Source organism: Ailuropoda melanoleuca, chromosome 16, assembly GCF_002007445.2.
Source record: "Ailuropoda melanoleuca isolate Jingjing chromosome 16, ASM200744v2, whole genome shotgun sequence".
Taxonomy (NCBI): domain Eukaryota; kingdom Metazoa; phylum Chordata; class Mammalia; order Carnivora; family Ursidae; genus Ailuropoda; species Ailuropoda melanoleuca.
This window is the reverse complement of record NC_048233.1, coordinates 34,399,466-34,421,598: the sequence shown is the minus strand read 5'-3', so window position 1 is coordinate 34,421,598 and position 22,133 is coordinate 34,399,466. Positions and strand designations below refer to the sequence as shown.

The 22,133-nt window shown below is 36.9% G+C and overlaps 1 protein-coding gene across 4 annotated transcripts in view; it reads left to right on the top strand.

Annotated features, from left to right (window-relative positions):
• ADAMTS20 (ADAM metallopeptidase with thrombospondin type 1 motif 20) overlaps window positions 1-22,133 on the top strand; it is a 175,399-nt gene that overhangs the window by 17,359 nt on the left and 135,907 nt on the right. The gene's annotated exons all lie outside the window — the stretch shown is intronic.

Here is a 22,133-nt window from a genome sequence, read left to right as displayed (position 1 = left end):
ACAGCTTTGTAGTACAGCTCGAAATCCGGCATTGTGATGCCCCCAGCTTTGTTTTTCCTTTTCAACAGTTCCTTGGAGATTCGGGGCCTTTTCTGGTTCCATACAAATTTAAGGACTATTTGTTCCAGTTCTTTGAAAAATGTCCTCGGTATTTTGATCGGGATAGCATTGAAAGTGTAGATTGCTCTGGGTAGTATGGACATTTTAACTATGTTAATTCTTCCAATCCATGAGCATGGAATATTTTTCCATCTTTTTATGTCTTCCTCAATATCTTTCAAAAGTGATCTATAGTTTCTAGCATATAGGTCCTTTACGTCTCTGGTTAAGTTAATTCCAAGGTAACGCATGGTTTTTGGTGTTATTGTAAATGGGATGGATTCCCTAATTTCTCTTTCTTCAGTCTCGTTATTCGTGTATAGAAATGCAACTGATTTCTGGGCATTGATTTTGTATCCTGCCACCTTACTGAATTGTTCTATAACTTCTAATAGTTTGGGAGTGGATTCCTTTGGGTTTTCCATATAGAGTATCATGTCATCTGCAAAGAGAGACAGTTTGACTTCTTCTTTGCCGATTTGGATACCTTTGATCCCTTTTTGTCTTCTGATTGCTGTTGCAAGGACTTCTAGTACTATGTTGAATAATAGTGGCGAGAGTGGGCATCCTTGTCGTGTTCCTGATCTTAAGGGAAAGGCTTCCAGCTTTTCCCCATTGAGAATAATGCTTGCAGTAGGCTTTTCATAGATGGCTTTTATGAGATTGAGAAATGTACCCTCTATTCCTACACTCTGAAGGGTTTTAATCAGGAAAGGATGCTGTATTTTGTCAAATGCTTTTTCTGCATCAATTGAGAGGATCATATGGTTCTTGAGTCTTTTCTTGTTGATATGATGTATCACATTGATTGATTTGCGAGTGTTGAACCATGCTTGCATCCCAGGTATGAATCCCACTTGGTCATGATGGATAATCCTTTTAATGTACTGTTGGATTCTATTAGCAAGGATCTTGTTGAGGATTTTGGCATCCATATTCATTAGAGAAATCGGTCTGTAATTCTCCTTTTTGAGGGGGTCTTTGCCTGGTTTGGGGATCAAGGTAATATTAGCCTCATAGAATGAGTTTGGTAGCTTTCCTTCTGTTTCTATTTTTTGAAATAGCTTTAGGAGAATAGGTATTATTTCTTCTTTGAATGTTTGGTAGAATTCCCCAGGAAAACCGTCTGGGCCTGGAGTTTTATTATTTGGAAGGTTGTTTATCACTGACTCAATTTCTTCATAGTTAATTGGCCTATTTAAGAAATCTATTTCTTCCTGTTTCAGTCTTGGTAGTTTATAGGTTTCCAGGAAGGCCTCCATCTCTTCCAGATTGTTTAGTTTTTTGGCATATAGCTGTTGATAAAAGTTTCTAATAATCCTTGCAATTTCAATGGTGCTGGTCGTGACCTCTCCCTTTTCAGTCATAATTTTAATAATCTCAGTCCTTTCTCTTTGTTTTTGGACAAGTTTTGCCAGTGGTCTATCAATTTTATGGATTCTCTCAAAGAACCAGCTTCTAGTCCTGTTGATCTGCTATTGGGGTTTGTAGTTGGAGGATTTTTAATGATTTTAGTGTGCCTGTGAAGATGAGTGTGCTGGCAGCCATAAGCTTTGCAGTGTCTGGTCCTGTGGTTAAAGGTTAAATCAGGAATTATTTAATCCGTACACATTAGAACGGGTCTATGGAGAAGAGGGGAGTAGTGTCCTTATGCTCAGAGTCCTGACCTGTGTGGAGAAGAGCATGGGAAGTAAGGGAGGTGGGGCTCTGAAGGCACACTGATGCAGATCTGAAAGGACCATAGGATTTTGTAGGCTATCCTGGAGGCATTGAGGAGACTGAAGTTTTAAAGCTGAAACATCCAGGATATCTTTTAAGGTATTGCTCAGTTGGCAACTTTATTTTTAAGATAATTTTGGATTTGAATGAGAATGTACTGAAGGCCAAGGGACTGAATCAAAGCTGCTATGTTGTAGACAAAATATTCGAAGGTCAAGTACAGTGAACTTTAAAGAGTAAATTGAAGATGATTGCCTTAGAGCTTTTTCCTCAGCTTTGCGGTGGTAAAGCTTGTACTGTGTGTAATCCGTGTAGATAATATTCCTGTAAACGCATGAGAATCCTTGTAAACTTCATTGACATGCTGATTAAATCTTTAAATGGTCAATAACCTATCAGTTTGGGGGAATATGGACGTCTTTAGTGTCAGCAGGGGCCACAGTTGACTTAGGAAGCTGGGAGTCAGAGAAAGCATTCTGGCTTTGAGACCTTACTTTTCTGGGTCTTAGCCGTTTACTACCTACTGTAGGTTAATTTCATGTTTCAGTAAAGGTCAAGTTTCCAGGTTTCTAACTTCAGTACCTCACAGCTATAGGGACCAGGCAGTTATAGGACATGAGAAAAGTGAGGTGTCATTAGAACACTGAGGTATCCACCAGGACATAGAGGCATGCTTCGTGCAAAAGATGCACGGCGAATATGAGACCAGTATTACCAGATCTTTTGTATTTTATAATTTGAAAATCTATGATTTTTGTGTGAGGGGTGGGGATGGGGAAGAAACACAAGAGCTACATTTGGCTGGCTGGTTAGCCACCTGTTTACAAAACCTTAACTTGCCAAGATCTCTGACCATGGCCAGTATTTTGAGCTAATAAACTTGTTAATGGTGTTTTTAAGAGCTGAAGTTTCTAAATACATAAATAACTACAGAGAACTCTTCTGCCCACCCTTTACTAAAACTACTCTCAAAGATCACTTAGGACCTACTTGCCAAAAGCAATAATCTCACCATTAATTCATTTTTAGGGAATATTTCTCACTATTGATTGACTTTTTTTTTTTTTTTTTTTTAAGATTTGAGAGAGTACCCGAGTGGGGGGAGGGGCAGAGGGAGAGACTCTCAAGCTGATTTCCTGCTGAGCATAGAGGCTGATGCGGGGCTCAGTCCCACAACCCTGAGATCATGACCTGAGCTGAAATCTAGAGTTGGATGCTCAACCCACTGAGCCACCCCGGCGCCCCTGTTGATTGACTCTTAGTGTAATTGTCATATACCTTTGGCTTCTCTGACCTAATTTGCTTCCATCTCGGGTTCTTAGCATTCTTCCCATTTCTCTCCCTGCTGGTTACTGCTCATCTGTCTACGTTAAGTAATTTTTAAAAAGTGCTTTTCGTGGCCACTGTCTTAGACCATTTTTAATAGTCTGCATGATTTTTTTTCTACTTCCCTAGTTAAAGGATACACCCTTTACATGTTAATTCCAGCTTGTTAAGATTAAATCTCAGGCCTGTGTTTGTCTGCTGCTCATGCTTTGTTGGGTGTCTCAGTGGCACTTGGATCCAGTACATGTAAATCTTGAAGCCACCACTCTCTTCCACCTGCCTCTCCATCTGTACCCATCCCCACCAAAGAAGTTTTTTTTTTTTTTTTTTTGGTGGTGGGGAGGTCCAAATTTATCTAAATCCAAACACCTGTTATAATGGAAACTTAGCAAGTGTTACTTTTTGAAGTCCTAGTATCTAGAGAAGTGTATTTGGATAGCAAATATTTTAAGTAGTTATTCTTCAGTCTTATTAGTAATGGTCTCAAGTTAAATTTTGTCCCCAAAGAAAAATCCTAAATTGTGAAATTTGACACATTAGGGTTTGATATTGTGAATCCTCTGCAATACAGCTGGCTAATACGGATTATGAAAAGAGCTCTTCATGGTCCTTTTACTGATCCTCACAGTAACTCTGAGCTACGATCGCTCTTACAGATGTGTTCTCTGAGGGGGAAAACCTAGTAGTGGTGTGACTGTCGTTCCACACACACAGGGTTCTTATTAGTGGACCTATTTTGCCAGTTGCATGCTCTGCCTGTGTAAAGAAATTTACGTGTAGTAGTGTATTCCAAAGAGAAGAATTGATCTTCCATATATGATGCTTATTTTGTGTTAAGTCTGTAGCAGTGTCCCAGAGCTTCTGTTTTGCCTGGAATCTTATATCATCCAGTATTTCTAATGAGGTGGTTAATTCCCACTTCGGGTGAATTGTGTGTAATGGGTAAATGAGGAAGGGAATCAATATACTAGGAACGCGAGAGTCAGGTTAATTTTGAAAACCGAACATGGAAAGTAACTTGAATCCCTTACATTTTTAGGTGCAGTAACAACAGTTCTTTCTAGGAAGAACTACCTGTCTACTCTTGGGAATAAAATTTGTCTAAATCTTTTCTTTATACAAGGATTATTTATACTATATCATTAAACTTGAAAAATTGGGTAGAAATGATTCATTGTCAGTTTTGAAGACAAGGTTTTTTCCCTTGATGATTTCTCTGTGCTAGCTTGGAAATGAATAGGAAAGGATTATGAATCATAAAGTATAAGAAAAGCTATCCTAACCCTAACTCTTAATTGGAAAGTAAGATCTGCCGGTGTCTTGAATATAATTATGTCAAACTACTTTAAATCAGTTACAATTTTATTTCCTTCCATAGTTTGTAAAATAAGAGCTTTTCATTTATTGCTAGTTGTTTTTTTGTTTTGTTTTTTACTCCTGTCACCTTGTTCTGGTTCATGTAATTGTCGAATCTGCTGAGGAGGGACAGACTATTAACCCTTCGAAATATACTGTGCATTTATTGTTCTGTTTTACCTCCATTAAGAACTTTTCCATCTTTGCTTTACGTTGGTGCACTTCCTGTTTTTGAAATTCATAGGTAAGGTTTCTAGTCACTTTGCAACTTGGTAAAGTTCCTGTGAGTTTTCACTTGACAGCAGTGTAAGCCTCCACTGCTGGAATTGGATACATTTCCATTTACCCTCCTAGCCCTGCTTGCTCTTCAGTGATCTACCACCTTGTATGTCCTTTGGCTTGTCTCATATTTTGTCAGTCTTTATGTGATTTTCCTTAAGCTTTTCCTTCCATACCATCTCCTCAAATTTATTTAAAAAACCCCCAAAAAAGAACAAAAAACCCAAACCCCTGCTTTACTCTGTTGATTTAAATACTTAAGGTGTTCATTTATACAAATAAAAATATGAGTAAAAAATGTGATTGGAGTCATTTTTAGGTCTGTCACTAATGGTATATTCTTAGACTCTGGCTTTACTGAAAATTGCTGTTAAATTGTTTTATAATTAGCATCTTGTAGTTAATATACCTGCTTACAATTTTGTAAGATTAAGAATGTGGTCTCTGGAATCTTGAGCTCTGAAATATCTCATAATTTAGGGGATATATTGTTCTGCATGTAATTAACACTGTCTTACATTGTTCTTAAATTTGCTATATACCTCTCTTGTCCCACCTATTTTAAGATTGTTCCTTAAAGTAAAAGGGGCATTTTATTCCATATTTTTACATTCTTCACAGCCACTAATATGACATTATGTGTATAATAATTGCTGCACAAACAGATGAGAAATTTAGTACCAAAATAACCTTTCTTGTCAGTCAGGTGTGTGAGACAAGGTTCATTCAGAAGATGATTTGGGGCCTTATATGAAGATGTAGTTCAGATGGGGAAGTCAGAGAAGGCTTACTTAAAAAAATAACTCCTTATCTGAGGCCCAAAAGCTGAGCAGGAATTGGTCAGGAGAAAGGAAGAGGGCGAAAAGTATTCCAGATGGAAGGAACAGCATGTACAAATGCCTGGAGAGGAGACAGTGCTTGAACCACTTAGGGAGCTAAAAGCAGTAAAGTGTGGGATGCCAGGAGATGGCAAGATGATGGGATGCTGGAGAGGGACAGAGGAGCAGGCTAATGAAGGTATCTGTAAGCCTCGTTAAGGGATTTGGGCTTTAACCACACCAATCCAGTGAGTATTGGCAGTCCTTTCCCCCCAGTAGTTCAAAACAAGGTCCTGGTATAGGGTCTGATTATCTTGTTTGACCTGACTTGGCCTGAACCAATTGCTGTTATTGGTAGCAGAGCTGTAATCAGCCAGACCCACCCTGCTTGTGGGGGTTAGGACGATACAACATAGGTTGAGTGGGGCAGGGGTGGGGGGGGGCAGGGTTAGGCACCCAGATTGAAACTGGGGACTGATAGAGGAAGAGATGCTGGGCAGAGAAAACGAGAATGTGCACCAACAGGTGAATAGTTGTGATTAGGGTTATGAAAATTGAGGTACTTGGAGCGCTACAAAAGGAGACGCCTAAAACATGGGAAGTACAGAATGAAGGTTGTTCTTTTTTTTTTTTTTATAATAATTTTTTTTTTATTATGTTAGTCACCATACAGTACATCCCTGGTGAAGGATGTTCTTGACATCAGTAGATTAAGAGCTAAACTTCATTTGTGCTGAGAAGTGGAATGGATAGAGGACTGAGAGATTAGTAACATACGGGCTATGTAAAAGGACTGGTAACATTCTTAGTGTTTAGAGTTTTAGGTTAATTCACTTTTCAACTGCTGTATCCAGTAATTCTGTATATATTCTAGCCAATTGGGATTATTCACTTGGCTTTTTGGGACACACATTCCTCAGCATTTTATTTGGGGGATGGGGAAAATAGAAATCGGCAGGCCAAGGGTAATATTCAGGTTATGGTTTTCAGAATCTGATCTTGCAACAGCAAATAGAAATTTCTAAATTCTCCTTCGTATATCCTCTACCAGCCTCAGTTCATAGCATTCAGCTGGGAAGAAAATTGATGGTGTAGGGTCAGTAGTCTGCCCTTTGTCTCCCACCTCATGGTGGGCTGGGAGAAGGAAAACAAGAGGAGTGCAGGGGTAAGACATGTTCAGGTTTTTCCTGTTCCACGTGTATAAGTGAAGAAAAAAAAGCTGCTAAGGGGAGATTCTTGTTCTGCATTAATAACTCTGGAGGCTGAGGCCTCCACCTTGCCCCAACATGGATTTGTTTATTCATTTGTTCCTTCATTTGTAAAATATTTATTGAGTACCTCTTTCACTGAAGCTACGAAGGTGCCGGGGCCTGTTTAACATGTCCCATAACCAGCCTGTGCACGTACGGGGGCGGGGGGTGTAGGAGATGAGGTCACAGTGGTAGTGGGAGGCTAGATCGAGTAGTTAATGGGTGGATCCAGGTTGTGGAGCCTGAAGACTAAAGAGACGGTGGGGGGAGCTTTAAGAGAAATTATGAATGCAAAATCTCTAGGATTCGTTTCAAGGCCTTGGAAAGGGATTTCGTAAGTGAGAGGCCAGAAGTTTAATCTGCTTTTGGTTCATGGTGAATCCACCCCAACACATAGGACATTGCAAATCACAGTAAGGATTTTGGCTTTAATATGGAAGGGATTTTGAACAGAAGAGGGACATTGATCATCCTACATTTTAAAGGGATCACATAGATTGTTAAATGGAGAAAAAACCAATAGAACGAGGGAAAAGCAAGGAGGGGTTACATACTGCAGTATTCATGGTGAGCAATGAGGAGGTCTTGAATTTAGATGTAGCCATAAAGTTAGAAGTAGCCACATGCAATATATGTTCTGAGGGTCAAGCTGACAGCCGGCAGGGAGGTGAGTGTTAAGAGTAAGAATGGTCAGATCATTCTAAGTTTTGTTTTGTTTTGTTTTGTTTTTTAATTTTTGCCTGAGCAAATGGAAGGATAGAGTTTTCATTTACTGAGCATGGGGAAGGCTGTGGGAACTACAGGTTTAGGAAGGAATATCAGGAGGTTTTTTTTATTATTATTTTTAAGTTTGGGTTTGAGCTGTCAATTAGATGTCCAGAGGGAGACAAGTCAAGTAGGCAATAGAAGATAAGTTAGAAGATTGGTAAGGGGGTCTGGGCTTGAAATAACAGGAATTAGAGTATTGTCCTATATTCTAAGGCTGTATGAAATCATACAGGGAATAGAATACAGAAAAAGTCCAAGAACTGAACTGTGGGGCATGCCAATGTTTAGCACTTGGAGAGGTGAGGATTAGACTAGGAAAATTTAAGAGAAGAGGCCAGGAAGATAGTAAGAGGACAGGAATGTGTGCCCCAAAGCCATGTGAAGACTTCTCAAAAAGGTAGGACAGATTAATTGGCTAAATGGTAGGAATTCAAAGAATATGAAGATTTGGAACTGATTATTGAATTTTGCAAAGTAGAGGTGATTGGTGACTTCAAATGTGCTAATTGAAATGGGTTCAAGAATCTTGACGTGAATAGAACTTAAGTATTGGGAGGAGACTTAAATGAATTATAGGCTGCCTTTGTTGGGAACTAATCCTGTTGTAAAAACGTTCATTAAAAATAGTCCTATATTAAACTTTGGGATGTAGCATTAAATCTATCTGAAAATAAGAGCTCCATCTGTCAGTTTTAAATCTATTACTTTTGTCAAAATCCCAAGATAGTCGACTTAAAAAAAAAAAAAAACAACTATGGAAAGCAATAGTAAATAAAACTCTATTTTGTTAAAGTTAACACATACTTCATAGGAACTTTAAAAATGTATCACATTTTTTCAGAAAAGTGTCCCTATATGTGGATTTATTTTGGACTTCTGTTGGTCTATTCATTGTGCTACAATCATACTAAAAAAAAAAACACCAAAAACATAAACTCTGAGTTCTGAAATGCGGTAGAAGAACCCCTTGACTTGGTCAGGATTGTCTTGGTTATTTACCCTTTGCATTGACATATGAATTTTAGAATCAGGTTGTTGGTTTCTGCAAAAGGAAAAAAGAATCTTGGATTTTACTGATCAAGAGATCAATTTGGTGAAGTGATATCTTTATAGTTTGTCTTCTAACCCATCAATATGGTATATCCTCTATTTCCCACATAATAGTTTATACATCTTCATAGAGGTGTTTTTTTGTTACTGGGTATTGGATGAGATTTTTTATTGTAAGTGGTATAATTTTTAAAATTTCATTTTTTTCTACATAAAAATGCAGGCAATTTTTATGTTGATTTTAATATTCAGCAACTTTGATCATATATTCTAATAGCTTATCTGTTGATGCTTTTGGATTTGTACACAAACAATCATGTAGACAGCTATTTCCAATCTTTCAACCTTTTATTTCTCTTATTGCACTGGCTGGGATTTCTAGAACAAAGTTGACTACGCATGGCAATAATGAAAATCCTTGCCTCATCATCAACTTTAGAAGGAAAGCTTTCAAACATTTTCTCACATGTGCAATGTCTGGAAGTTCCCTACATTTCTAGCTTAAGAATTTTTATTGTGAATGGATGTTGAAATTTATCAAAACTGTTTCCCTCTGCATCTTTTTTTTAAAAAGATTTTTATTTTTTAGATCATATGCACAAGTGTGAGCAGGGGGAGGGACAGAGGCACTCAGAGGGAGAGGATCTCAAGCAGACTCCATGCTGAGCATGGAGTTCCATGCAGGCTCAATCCCAGGACCCTGAGCCGAAGCCAAGCGTCTGATGCTTAACCGACCCAGCCAGCCAGATGCCCCCAGATAATTGATTTTCAAATGGCAAGTCCACTTTGTTTTTACCAGACTGGGTTTGGTAATTTCTTTAGAATTTCTGTGTGTTCATGAGTCAATTTGGTTTGTAACTTTTCCTTTGCCTTGAAAGCAAGAAGATGGCTTATTGAAGGGAATGATTACAATGATGGACCACGGTATGTGAGCCATATAAGGATGTCATCATTTTTGTTTTGTTCACTTAATATTATAGATCTGACTAAAGTGAAAATAACTCAATAGACTTGTGGAGGGCAATAAATGTAAATTTTTCTATGTATAGTTTTAGATTACTAGTCAACCATATAGCTCATTTTACAGTTTTCCTTTGGTCTACCAAACACGATTTAATTGCAAATGCTTAGTGAAGTACATTTTAATCTTTGGCTCTGTACTGCTTGCCCATGTGATAATTCCTCATGAAAAGGAAGTAAAGACTTTAATTATTTGCAATTAGAATCTGATTCAGTATTGGTGCCCTATTTAAAGACCTGGAGACATGAAATTGGGCTGCTCTCACAATGAGTACAAATGCAGGGGAAACTGCACAAACATGGTCCATGCTCTTGGCTGGTCCCTGACTGTGTTCTAGTCTTTGTGAAAATCATTACTGCTGGAGTAAGAGTTGGGCCCATTGCCAGGTCAGGTGACAGATACACTGTTTCATGTGGAGAATATCCATACCTTTGGACCTACCCCAAGAAGGCTGCTTTCTTGGGCTTTTCTTTCTTGGAAGAGAGCCAGAAAACTGAGGGGATAAAACTCCCTCATTGTAGACTCCAGACTAACAGGTCACAACTTTCTTTGCATATACATAAATGTACCTAGATGTTAGATTAACATTCTGATGTCAAGATTGACAAAAACATTCTTTTTAAAAACACCGTGATTGATTAAATTCTGAGATGTACCATAAAATACTGATTTGAAAATAAGAATTCAGTTTATCAATGACTTCAGAAGTTTGGTTTATTTTTTCTCTATGTATCTCAAACTAAAATTAGTGGACTTAATAAAAGCTGACAAAAGCAATATGAATAAGAGTTAATTCTGTAATACAGATATTAAGTACTACTACGATGTCAGTTTTAATTTTTCACATTTTGTATTCAGTGACTGGCGTTAATTAGACCTGTTTTTTAATGTTAAAATTACTTTGAAAAATATCATTAATTGTGTTTTCTTTTTAAAGACTCTTAAGCAAATATCAAAGATTGAAAGAATATTTCACATGAGAATTCTATTTTTCAGTCAAAAGCTATTTCAGGAATGACAAATTTAGGAGGAATAAATTATAATGGCCAGAGTAGCAATCGACAAAAATGAGTTAAAGTTTAAGTTTAGATTACCTTTTAGATTTTTATGAGTTATAACTTTATTATCCAAAAAAAATTCAAGACAAATAGGAAATACTAATATTTTTAACAAGTTAGTACTAGTGTGGAAAAACAGTATTACACCAACACTTGAATTGTGATAGAGCAAATAGAGGTTATAATATTTGCAAATGCCCACTTTAACTGCATTTTGGGAGATATTAGAATAATTAATACTGAAAATGACCTCAGTGCATTTTTGGAATGATTCCACAGGCACGATGCAGACTGTCCAATAATGTGGGAAATCTTGTAGTTCTGGAACAACTCCTCTAGTTAATGAGTTATGTGTTAAATCATGGTGAGTGGCTGGGTGGCTCAGTCAGTTAACCGTCTGAGTCTTGATTTCAGCTCAGGTCATGATCTCCGGGTCCTGAGATTGAGCTCTGCATCAGGCTCAATGTTGGGTGTGGAGCCTGCTTGGGATTTTCTCCCTTTTTTTCTACCCCAACCCACACACCCTCTCTCTTTTTCTCTGGGTGGAAAAAAAAAATGGTAAGTGGATATGGATTAGAATTGGATTGCCACGAAGGCTCATTTGAAGGTAGGAAGGTAAGATAAATAAGGTAGAATTCTGTACTGTTGTCAGTTTTATTAGTGTTTTGCTATATTCTAACTTCAGCCACACTTGCAAAGAAAAACATCCTAGAGATCAATGTTTAACATGAGTTCTGAAGTGATTTTTCTTCAAAGAGTGAAATGTTGCATTTTATTTGGATCTTCAGATGCTAGGGTATAAATTTAACTTCTAGGATTTTCAAACATCCCTTCAAGAAGCCATAGAGTAGGAGTTTAGAATATCATATTGGCATGTGTATAGTTGTCCCTCTAAATTCTTACCCTTGTGTCCGTTGGCTAATTTATCTTAGTCTCACTTTGCTTAGAATTTCTGATAAGGGACAGGATTTGAAGTTGTGGAAAGAGCACTTCATAAAATGCAAAGGGTTACACAGTTTTTCTATACCCTTCGAGTGTAAAGATTGGGATGCCAAAAGCTTGAAAGAGACTGCCAGTGCATGTTCCTTTCCAGGAAAAATAATCCTAAAGGTTTTGAATTTATGTATGAACGTGTGCGTGTTTTCAACTCCTGATCTGTGTAAGGATTCTTGATTCACCTTGTCAAGGAAACCTGTCTTCTGCGTCTTTGGAGTGAACTCATGGGGCGGCTTCTTGAGAATGTAGGTGAAGAAAGGGTATTTACTGTAATGCTTGACTTGTGTGCTCTTTGTCCTGTCAGCCCACATAGCAGAAGGAACTAGAATTTCTTGCTGGATGTAGGATTAACGGGAATAATTTGGGGGGTTTCCAGTGTTTTGTTTTTTTTTTTTTTTTCTTTCAGGGCCTCTAGAGTGAAAGGACAGTACTGGATCTGTCCCAAGTCTATGCACGGTAGAGCTGAATGACTTTATATTCAAATCTTGGCTCAGCTCTGATTCTGTAATTCAAGAAGTACTAGACCCCATATTTTCATGAATATGACTAGCTACTCCTCTTTTAGTTCTGTAGGAGACAGCATTTGCCGTTATGATCGTGGTTACTAAATTCTTAACATTCTAAACATATTACCACATATGACCTTTAGAAGAGTCATGTGATCTGGAATTCTAATGTAATAATTGATATTGAGGAAATCTGAATTCATTTCTTTGTTATGCCACTTAGTTGGTGGCTACTGAAATTGCATGTAACCTGTGTCACATGTCTGTTTTAAAATGTGCACTATAATAGAAACCGATTCAGGGATGCAATGAGGACTAGTGATGTAATGATTCTTTTATGTTTCAAGTTTCAGCCGGTCATGGGCAAGTCCATAATCTGCACATTTATTACTAGTAGGTGGGGTTCTAATTAACTGGGGAACCTCTTTGAAATAAAGCTTTATAAAATACTTCATAAGCTATGTGCCATAATTCTATAAGGGTGGTGGTGATTTCTAAAATTGACAAATCATAGAGACTATAGATTTTCATAAGTCTTTGTATTGAATATAATATTTTAAAAAATGTTCCAGAATTATATTTTATTACCGGTTACCTGAATAGTTGACTTTAACCTTCCTTTTGCCTCCTTTCTTCACATATAAAATGAGGATACTAATAGTACCTACCTTACAAAATTGATAATAAAGGAGATAACTTATGTGAAGTATACCAGTATCTGGTATATGGTAAATTACTCAAGTGCTTTTACATTTATTATTGTTTATAGTAGTATTAATAACACAACTCCAGAACATGGCATAATAAGACATATAATCCAGAAAAGTTTAAATCCTGAGGAAATAAGTTAGATTTCACAATATCTGATATTATCACTATTTTAGGGCACACACGGTTCTTTGAACTGGAAGCCCTGTTGGCCATTTAACAAGTGGTTTAAATGCTGACAATCCAGAATAAGCTTCATTTGATTTTGTGCTCATTTTCAAAATAGTTACATGCTATTGCAGAAGTATAAAATTTGCTCATGTGGTCAAATACAAAGCATTAGTATCAGTTCTAACCTATGTGGAAACCAGAGTGTTTTACTTGTTGTCAGGAAAATCAAAAGCAACCTCTCCATCTTTGAATTGCTGCTGTTGTACATCAAAATTAGAATTACTCATACCCTCAATTTCTGGTCTTAACAAAACTTTTGTCCCTCAGTGTGTTGCTTTCTTCCCTTTCTCTCCCAATTTTCTATTCATCCTTTTCCCTAATTATCCTCTCTGTGAACATTTGTTGAGCACTTACAAAAGGCATAACCCATTGCCCAACAGTGTTCATAGTATTTAAAGAGTTCATAGCTCGTGGGTAGTGTTGGTATGACAGCATTGCTTAGTGGTGGGCTGTGGGGAAGGGCTTGGACTTATGGTCAGTGTAGATCAGTGGTAATTTCTTGAGATAAAAGGGATGCTCCTGAAAATGATTTTTTGGATGTGAATGAAGGATGAAGGGGGGTGGGACAGGGATTGAAGATGGTGGGGCCATTTTGGAGACTTGGTTTAATTTTGCATTCATGATTCTAATATTCTAAGTTGCGAAGGACCTGAAAGAGTTGAGAGACCTGGGCACTGTTGACAGTAGGAAGAAAACAAGGAAAATTTTGAAAGAGAAATGGCAAAACTTGGTGACCAGTTACAAAGGATAAAAGGACAGGGAGAACTCAATGGTAGTGCATGGTTTAGCGTGAGTTCCGCATACTAGGAAGTTATTACTCCTATTAATAGAGCAAAACTGGGAATAGGAAAAGAAAATGAATTTAACTTTATATAATCTGAGTATGAAATGCCAGTAGGGTGTTCATGTAGAATGATGGGTTTCTAGTTACATTGTTTAATAGTAAATTTTTTAGAGTTTATATTAGGGATTATTTTCAACAATTTCCTTACATTCTATAATACGTATACTGTTAAGTGTTATATTTACAGATGAAATTAAAAATTTTATGTTCCAGTGGGCAGATTATCCATTGCATGACGTTCCTGATTTGATGGGTATGACTTGCTCTAAATTATTTTTGGGTCCTAATACATTTGCTATTAATAAAGGATGGCACATCATTTTAGCATTTGACTTGGAACATAAATAAAGACAAGCATTTCATAAAGATGATGTAATTGACAAATGAGCTTTGAATAATGCCCATTTGGATATTTGGAAAGGTCATTTTATCATTTGTTACACTGCTTGATATGAATATCAAAATGTAATGACATTAAATGTTTAGCCTGTAAAAGTTAGAGATGCTGTTTTTAAAAACATGGGTAACTAAAAAATTACAATAATAAAACAAGTTTATTGTAATAGTTTAATGAACACAGAGATGTTAAAGAATTAGATTGATCTATCCACCTTCTAGTTCCCCTCCAGTACTGCCAATGTTAAAAGTTTGAGGTGTATAGTTACATACCTTTTTGGCTCATTATATAAATTTTTATGGCTAAATGCTTGTATCCTTGGAAGTTTCTACAAAAATAAGATCATACTGTACACATCACTGATACTTAATTTTTTTTTTACTTAAAAACACATGGACATCCTATACCAGACACACAGAACTAATTCATTTTTTAACAACCGAATAACATTTCATTCAGTTGGGGCGCCTGGGTGGCTCAGTTGTTAAGCATCTGCCTTGGCTCAGGGTGTGATCCCAGAGTCCTGGGATCGAGCCCCGTGTCGGGCTCCCTGCTCCGCTGGGAGCCTGCTTCTTCCTCTCCCACTCCCCCTGCTTGTGTTCCCTCTCTCACTGGCTGTTTCTCTCTTTGTAAAATAAGTGAATAAAATCTTTAAAAAACAAACAAAAAAATTTCATTCAGTTATTCCTGTGTTGAGGTTGTTAGCTTGAAAAGTCTTAAATTGAGTCTTTTGGGATTTTAGTTATAAAAGCCATTTATCTACAAAATAAAAACTAAACTTTCTTCCTAATATTCATACTGTATATTTCATTTTATTGTCTTACTGTGTTAGGTAGCATTACCAAAACAATAGTACATGGTAGTAGTGAGAGATGTCATATTTTAATAGCTATTAGTTTGGTATGTTACTATTTAAGAATTTAATTAAAGAACTGGGGCACCTGGGTGGCTTAGTCAGTTGGATGTCTGCCTTCGGCTCAGGTCATGATCCCAGGGTCCTAGGATCGAGTTCCGCATCAGGCTTCCTGCTCAGTAGGGAGTTTGCTTCTCTCTCTGCCTGCCGCTCTCCCTGCTTGTGCACGTGCACACTTTCTCAAATCTTAAAAAAAATATATAATTAAAAAATATATGAATCAACATGAAATGCAGGACTAGGACAGCAACCCATATGCAGCCGCATAATTCCACTTCTACCTACCCTCCCATTTTGTCCACCTGCCTCCCCTCACCTGAGGCACCCATCATTTTAAATCCCATATATGTCACTATCTTGCTTTCTATGTATCCATATGTATTTACAAAAGTGTGTAGTTTATAAACCACCAAGAAATAGGTTCTATTTAATTTTTCTCACTTCTTAAACTTAGTGACAAGATGCACTCATACTGTTGTGTGTTAATGGAATATGAAATTATATTTCTTCTGAATTCAATTATTTTGACAAAGTTATATAGAACATTCCCATTTCATTTACTATAGAAATTAGACTTTTGAGATCTCTAATGCTGTACCTGTTAGATTCTGGTCTTTTTCCTTTAACCTTCATTGTCAAACTATCTTTTAGCGGTTAAAACCACTGACTCTGGAGTCAGTCCCAGAATTTGAGTCCCGGATGTGCTGTTTAACATACAACTGGGTTTTATTAACCCAGTTCTATGAAACTTTTGTTTTTGATGGGCAAATCTAAACTGTTCACTGCTGTTATGGTAAATGGTCTATTTAGTTTTGTTTCTTTTGTTTTAATTTGCAGTTCCATCACTGATCAACTGCGGTTTTGAGTTTTTTAATCTCCATGTTGCATATTCCTCATCTGTAATATGGAATTGACAATACCTATCTCATGGTGCTGTTTAAGTGAATTAATATAAGTAAATTTACCAGAAGTACACTTGACTGACAGTAAGCAGTAGGTGTTAGGTATTGTTCATATTTTATATTGATGTTCTGATTCTTTTTTCACATTTCCTTACTTATGGTGACTTAAAAATTAACCCCTCCCTTTAAAATTGGAAGTTCTGGCTATCTGTTTCTTTGGTAATGTGCTTATTTTTAGTAGTTATATATACACTTATGTCTGGTATTTAAAAGTAAACAATAATTTTGTCTCTCTTGCACTAAGCAATAGGACCTATCCCAGTTCCCTCCTGCCCTACTGTTTCCCAAGTTGAATATGCCAGTTTTCAGTGTCAGCAGCAGGATATGGCAGGTTCAGGTGCCCCACGTTATATTACCATAACTTGTTGTTGCCATTATCTTTCATTTTATCCTTTTTGTTGGGGGGGTGATATAATGTTTCATTGTATTTTAATTTGCATTTTAATGATTATCAATTTTGGGGGCATGTCTTGCCTTTGGATTTTGTCTCTTTGGAGGTATTTAGGTCTCCCTTATTTTTCTTTTTTGTTGATTGAGGATTTAACTATGTAATATGTATGAAAGCTCTTTTTTTATATATACTGCAAATATCTTCTTCCATAATGGTGTTTTTTAGTGAACACAAGTTCAGTCTTGATTTAATCAAATGAATAGTCTTTATGCTTAGTATTGTGCGTGTCCTAAGGAATCCTTTTTAAAATTTTAACCAAGATTATGAGGCTATTTTGTTGCAGCATCTTCTAAGAACCTTATGAAGCTTGTTTCCCTTTTTGCAATTCTTAGAGTATTAGAAAAAGTAGAGCTCTTTTAAAAAAATATTTAGTGGTAAAGCCATTTGAGGTTGGATTTTTTTGGGAAAGATTGATTAGGACTCAATTTCTATTTACGTAAAAAATTTTTTAAAGATTTTGAGACAGAGGGAGAGATTGAGAGAGCATGAGTGGTGGGGAGGGGCAGAGCGAGAGGGAGAAGCAGACTCCATCCCAGAACTCTAAGATTATAACCTGAGTAGAAGACAGATGCTTAACCGACTGAGCCACCCAGGCACCCCAGGACTCAGTTTTTAAAAAATTATGTGGCTCGTTAGGCTTTTTAGCTCTCTATGGATCAGTTTGGGTAAGTTGTATTTTTCCAGGAATGTTCTAGAAAACATTTCTAAATTTGTTTCCATCAAGTTGATTGTAATAAATACTTGTTAATGTCTATGGGATCTTGATACAGGCTATTTTTTCCTTTTTAAAATACTCCAGGGGACGCCTGGGTGGCTCAGTCATTAAGCGTCTGCCTTCGGCTCAGGGCATGATCCCGGTGTTCTGGGATCAAGCCTCACATCAGGCTCTTCTGCTGGAAGCCTGCTTCTTCCTCTCCTACTCCCCCTGCTTGTGTTCCCTCTCTCGCTGGCTGTCTCTATCTCTGTCAAATGAATAAATAAAAAATCTTAAAAAAAAAAATACTCCAGAATCGTTTAGTTCTAGGGACTTCCCACCCCACCGCACTATCCATTTTTTTTCTTTCCTATTTTTGCATTTCCTATTAATGACTATATTGTCTCCTGTAATGTTTTCATTCCAGTTTGGAGTTATTTGTTACTTTAGCCTACACGGAGCCCTCTATTCTAACTTATTCTCTTGTAAGTCTGACTACTTCAGACCACTGTGTTTCCTTAATTGGATTGTGTTCCTATTTTACCTACTATTGCTAGCTAGTGAGATATTTGATTTCTTAGTACCGAGGCTGGGCAGACTTTAGGAGATTTCTCAGGCAGTGAGATATTGACAGGCCCTTGTAACCACCCATTCAACTTTGTATGAATTTGATTATTTTAGACACCTCATGTAAGTGAAATCCTACAGCATTTTTTTTTTTTTTTGTGATTGGCTCATTTTACTTAGCATAACATCTTCAAGGTTCATCCATGTTGTAGCATGTAACAGAATTTCCTTTAAGGCTGAGTAATCCATGGTATGTATATACCACATTTCATTATCCATTTATCCATCGATGGACATTCGAGTTGCTTCTACCTTTTGGCTATTGTGAATAATGCTGCAATGAACATGGGCGTGCATATTCTCTTTATGACCCTGTTTTTGATATTTTTGAATATATACTCAGTAGAATTGCTGGATCATATGGTAGTTCTATTTGTAATTTTTTTAGGCACCTTTATATTTTCTGTAGTAGCACCATTTTTATAATTCCACCAATAGTGTGCAGGGATTCCAATTTCTCCAACACTTAAATTATAGTAGCTATCCTAATGTGTGTGGAGTGATATCTCATTGTAGTTTTGATTTGAATTTTTCTAAATAGTGAGGTTGAATATCATGTCACATGCTCGTTGGCTATTCGTATATGGTCTTTGGTGAAATGTCTGCTCACATCCTTTGCCCATGATTGAACAGGGCTGTTTTTGTGGAGTTGTAAGAATCTTTTAAAAACACATCCTGTGTGTGTGTGTGTGTGTGTGTGTCTGTGTCTGTGTCTGTGTGTGTCTCCCCACTTGTTCAGGGGCTGTATTTATGATACCAACATTCCTATATTTCCAATAGAATGTAATTATCTTGCTCGGGGGTATGGGGGGGATAAAGAACAGTGGGTTAATGGAGCTTACATTTTTCAGTCCATAAATAATATTTAAAAATAAAACCACATTCTGCATTTCATTATAGTTCTAATGCTTTTTTTCATATGATGTTTGAGTGAATGGCACTTACTATGACCATAATCACTGTAGTCTGTCAAGTTCCTACAGCACTGGTTCACAGCACACATCTATTAAATTGATACTCATCAATAAAAAATGTTGAAATTTCCTATATTTTCAAATCAGATTACAGTACATTCAACTCTGAGTTTAGGGGGCATATCACAGAATGATTTATCCTGGCAAATACACAGAAAATCTCATGAGCTTTATCTAGTAAGTGTTGACGAAGAGATCCATTTAAAAAAACTCAAACACCGATTCAAGCATGTTCCTTTGCTTCCGTAATCTTGCCGATAGTACTCACAGGTAGACAGTGGACAGTGCTCATGACCAGCCAGCATTGCTGGGCGAGATTCTGCTGCCCCTAGTTCCCTTAATGAAAAAAATGAAGGCTTTCCTGCCAGTTAAATAGCTGAATAGGACTTCAGCCTGAAAACGCCTCATCAGTGCTTTGTCTTCAGGCTTCCCAAAGCATCAGCTAAGAAAATGCTCCAGAACCTGGCACATCAAGATTTGTGAGAATAGAAACACGCCTCAATAGTTTTGGAAAGCCATTTGTCTTCAGTAATGATAATTTAAAAAACCCCAAATATAAAGCAGCTGCTGTTATATATCACCGTCACCCTAAAACTAAGGCTACACATTTCATGAGATTTATCTGAAATTTTTACAATAAGGAAATTATGGTACACCCAACTCTGCTATAAGAACTGTGAAACACTTGTAGAGCATTCCCCGAAAGCAGTGAGAATGAAAAACTTTGTTTTCCACTTGCCGCAGGCTTGGGTAACAATGCACTCTGGGGGGCGCCTGGGTGGCACAGAGGTTAAGTGTCTGCCTTCGGCTCAGGGCGTGATCCCGGCGCTATGGGATCGAGCCCCACATCAGGCTCCTTCGCTGGGAGCCTGCTTCTTCCTCTCCCACTCCCCCTGCTTGTGTTCCCTCTCTCGCTGGCTGTCTCTATCTCTGTCGAATAAATAAATAAAATCTTTAAAAAACAAAAAAAACAATGCACTCTGATTGCCAAACAGAATCTCACATAGCTTCTGCCTCAAGAATTTGAGCAGCATCACAGCACAACTCTATGAATAGGCATTTTTTAACTTTATAAACCTAGCAAAATAGCCAACTGTTTTTCCTAAACAAAGCGGTTATAGTCAATTTTTTAAAAGTTAATTTGAAGGGCATATGTCTGTCAAGAGCACATAATTTTTAATATAATTAGTAATAAAAGTAAGAACTACCATTTACTGAGTACTGATCTAATGGCTTTTATTGGATTATCTAATTTATTCCTTGAAAACCTTATGGTCTTTGATGGGTGGCTGAATATGCCAATCCAAGATATATGCCACTTTGGCATAAGGGTTACTTTGAACTAAAAACCATTAAAAAAACAGATGCAAGGAAGGCATTTTAATTCTCCTCTTCAGGAAAAAAGATCTGTAGGTCTTTTCTCCCATTCAATAGGTTGCCTGTTCACTCTGTTGTGTCCTTTGATACAATTTTAAAATTTGGTGTAGTCTTGCTTGTCTATTTTGTCGACTGTGCTTTGGTGTCTTACCCAACCAAGAAGTCCTTGCCAAATCCAATGTCATGAAGCTTTTCTACCATGTTCTCTTTTAGGACTTTCAGCATTTGAGGTCTTTAATCCATTTTTGAGTTTTTATAAGATAATGCTCTGATTTCATTCTTCTGCATGTGGATGTCCAGTTTTTCCATCTCTTGTTGAGAGCATTCTTTTCCCATAGAGTAGTCTTGGCACCCTTGTTGAAGATCATTTGACCGTATATGTGGGTGTTTATTTCTGGGCTCTGTATTCTATTCCATTGATTTATATGCCAGTCTTGCTATGCGCAGTCTTATGTAAATCTTTTTGTTGATGTAGGTTTTCCTTAGGTATTATCTAGTAGACTTGCAGGGGTGGCATAGAGATATGTCTAACTTGGCAATTGCTGAGTGGTTTTCCAAAGTGGTTGTTCTAACACTTGGTATTATTGGTTTTTCAAATTTAAGCCATTTGGATAGGTAGGATCACTTTTTTCCCCTCTAGGTTGAATTGTTATTGAAGCACTTAAAATTATTCTGAAATTTATCCTTAAATATGTGTACTTATTGTCACTTTCTACTGGAGTGTAAACTTTATAAAGTCTTTTGGCTCCTCAATTTCTTAATGTTTCCTGGTGTAGAGTAGGCATCAGTGTTTAAACAAAATAGATGAACAAATCCGTATATTTACCTTCTTCCTGATAACTCTGAGATTTGTATATAAGTTATGTCTGAGCTCTTCTTCTGGGTCTGATAAGTGGTCATGGATATCTTAGTGGTGGAATTACCCCAAGAGAAAGATCGTAGGACAGAATTTTAGGGCTATATACTCAGTTTGCCCAATTCAGTATTTCCCACTGAGGTGAATTTTAAAACCTAAGCACACAGTAATATTAAAAGGTAGGATGGTTTTAGAATCTATGGAAGCAATGCTTTTGTTTCTTACAGGCATAGGATTGCTGCTTCTTTAAAAGGAAATTACCTTTGTAATAGTTTTATACTTCTGTCTAATCCTTATAGTACAACTAAGTCTGAGTAGTTTCCAGACTTTTGATTTCTTTTTACCTGATTCCTTTGGTCTGCTCTTCTGTTGGAAATACTTCCACCAAACAGTTGTCAGAAGAAATAGAGAAAAATAAAGGAGAGAAGACATGGAGAAGGACATAGGACAAGCACCTATGCTGCTTATAATTTTTTTTCTAATAGTGCAAATAATTAAGAACTTAGTTTCTATAAATGCGTAGGATTTAAATATGGCCTCTGTAATAATCTCTAACATTGAATAATTTGAATGCTGAATTTAAACATAAGCAAACATAAATTATTGGGTATTTTATATAATCAAGTATTATAAAATCTATATCCACATTTGATTTTCTGGATTCAAAAAACCACCATTGTTATGTGGTTTGATTTTTTTTTCTATGATGATCTTCACATATGTTTAACAAAAGCTTTTCTGTATTTTATACAAAATGTGATTACTCTGTAATGAGTTGAAATGCCATTGGCTTGAGGACCCAATTTATCTACTAAAAAAAAATAGGGACTCCTTGATTTTTTTATTAACCCAG